Consider the following 2,818-nt stretch of genomic DNA (forward strand, 5'->3'; position numbering starts at 1 on the left):
ACCCATACGCAGAACTAGGGAATTACTACACTTTCATCCAGAAACAAGAGTTACGGCTGACAGACTTGCTCTCTTCACCTGTATGTTCCACCCACATACCAGGAAACTGAACAGTCAAAAAGTGTCGGTTTTCACTCCCCAGCTCCTTGCCACATCCCAAAATTTATATTCCTTGTGCTCCCACAACGGCACTGAAGCCAAACAATGTAATTTGCACACACCATTGGTCAGGGTGCCAGTTACATTTAGCTCTTCTGACCACCTTATCAAATTACATCAGGCAAGGAGCTGGTCCTTGACATGTTACAAGACTGCACAAGGGCCAAAAGTTTTGCTGTAGGAAGCAGCCACCATACCACGTCCACATATACATTGGAAGTAAAAGCCCTGTCATGACAAACACACCCTCAGGGTAACTCCACACACCCCATCATCTCATGCTCTCCAAACCAAGAGCTTGCAGTTCGGAGGACTGTAAAGAGACTCTTGCCAATGCAAAGTAGAGGCAAAACAATGCTGCACAGCTTGAAGTTCAAGGTGCTCAGAAATCACAGGGCATAGAGGTGTGATGTGTGAAGCCCCCTGCTAATCTCAGTGAAGTTCAGGACCAAATCTTTTGGTTTAATAATGATATGGAGCACTGCTGTCAAACAACTTTTAACAGGAGAAGGTGCCTAGTCTAAAATAAAGGTATTTCATTACTGTTGTTTTTATATTAAAAGAAGAAAACTGTGAGAAAGCTGGTGAAGCATCTGAGGAAGGAAGGCAGGGGGAATAGAGAAACTGAAGCATTGGAACAGTGCAAAACAACAAAGAGGAGACAGTACCACCAGACAGGAGTCATATTTCTCAAGAGTAATGTGGACAATAAAATCCTTGATATTAGCTACAAATCAAGTGCAATTAGCAGTTAACTGTTATTTTTCTTCCCTAGATCTTTGTGCAAAGTCTCACTGCCCTTGGGTCTTCTGCTCCAAGTCATTACACAGCTTTACTTTTATCCTCCAGTGCACAGTGAAAAGTGGAGTTTGACCTTTCCTTTAGATTTGTAAAGCACCACAGCAGATTGTTTTGAGAACATGACTGAGGTGGAGTTTTTTGTATTCTGCATGACTAACATTGCTAACAGTGTCTAAATACCTCCAAGACATGGCCTCTGAAAGTACACCAGGAAACACAGCCCCCTAGAATGACAACAGAGGCCATGTGTGTGGGTGAAAACATACACAAATATAATAGTTTGTGGGAATTAATACCAAATACAGGTTGTCTACAACTGCTGACAGGCACAGGTTTGGTACCTCCATGATTGCTGGAGAACAACTTGAAGAAAATATAAAACACATTGTAGGCCACTGGAAACTCTGTACTTTCTCTTAAAAACAGGCTTGAATCAATTTCAGCTCCAAACAAGCATTTCCTTAAAATTCAGGAAACAGCAGGAAGGTGTCCTGACATAGCCTCATTTCCGTTTCTTTGAGCAAGAAGGACTAGATAAGAATAAGCAATCCATATTCAGAACCAAATCTCTCTCAACACTGAAAGATGCTTGTGTTCAATTTTTAGGCTCATTACTGTATGTCAGACAAAACAATAATTCTCAAGCATGTTTCTTCTCAGGAGACTGCCTGGGCATAAGGACTGTGGACTTAAGGATAACCCTGAGGACATTTTGAAAGGTACTTAGTTTAATTCATCTTAATCATAACACTTTTTTATGCCGTAAATTTCCCGGAGTGGTGACCTTACCTCCTTACACAGTTATACAGCACCTGACACAGTACAAGCCTTATCTTGATTAGCGTCTCATTACATTTAACAGATCCTGCTGTTCTCAAAGGGCCAAACACCTTCCACTCCCCTAGCACAATTAGTGGGAGAACACTCACAGCCTTGCAGCAGTGTTCAGCTTCAGCAGTTTGTGATGGCGGCTCACTAAATTCATCAACCTGTTCTGACCTGGAAATCATTCTGCATTTGCACGGTTTGACTGCATTCACAGAAACAATTGTGGCAAGGGCACAGTGTCCTGCTCACAGCAGCTTGAAGACTCTGGTTAGCAGCATTCAACAGGTCGCCATCTAGGATTTCTTTCATGGACCGTGCAAATACACTCCTGTTAACCTGACATGCTACTTTCTGTGTAGAAAGTTTTTAGTTTACCTTCTTGAATCAATATGTTTTGGAAAACATTTTATAATTGCATCAAGAGCTCAAAGAAACAGAAGAAAAATGCCTCTTGCATACACTGGTAATTCAAATTTAAAGGTTAACCAAAAAAAAATTCCCACAGAATATCATTAGCTGCCTTGAAGCACATTTTCAAGCTGAAATCAACCAAATCAATCCAGTGGAATGTGACCTGGAATGAAACAGATGGATTTTCTGTGGTGCCTCTTAGTTCTCCTAAAGAAAACAAATCTGGTAGTACAAGTGATTCACATCTCCACACGATGAGGCTGAGGGTGGGGAAGGAGCTTACACTATTAACTTACAGCTCAACAAAGGAGACATTGCATTCTGATAGAGAATAAAAAGAGTACTGCCAGCTGCCACTGCTTATCAACGAATTCCATACCTACTAATTTTTTTTTTGTGCACAGTAAAAAAGACAAGAAAGATTTGAAAAACCCAACAAACCCTAAACCAAACACAAAATCAGTAACAAAAAAACCCCTATCATCGTAGCGGTCTTTTGCCTTGGCACATATAAAAAAGAGCGTCAAATGGGTGGATTTATGCCGAAACAGCAGCTGAGGCACAGCAAGCTCCGTGCCTACCTTGCGGTGTGGCAGCGCTGGCAGCAGCGTTTACAGCC

General features: G+C 41.7%; 1 protein-coding gene across 1 annotated transcript in view; it reads right to left on the reverse strand.

The window, feature by feature from the left end:
- The window catches only part of SPATS2L (spermatogenesis associated serine rich 2 like), a 79,090-nt gene extending 76,288 nt beyond the window's left edge, over positions 1-2,802 (reverse strand). The window contains exon 1 of the mRNA XM_017728402.1: positions 2,781-2,802. The gene's annotated coding sequence lies outside the window, so the exon portion shown is untranslated. The remainder of the gene's footprint in view (positions 1-2,780) is intronic.
- Between the last annotated feature and the right edge of the window lie 16 nt (positions 2,803-2,818).

Source organism: Corvus brachyrhynchos, unplaced genomic scaffold (genome assembly GCF_000691975.1).
Source record: "Corvus brachyrhynchos isolate BGI_N302 unplaced genomic scaffold, ASM69197v1 scaffold370, whole genome shotgun sequence".
In the NCBI taxonomy this organism is placed as follows: domain Eukaryota; kingdom Metazoa; phylum Chordata; class Aves; order Passeriformes; family Corvidae; genus Corvus; species Corvus brachyrhynchos.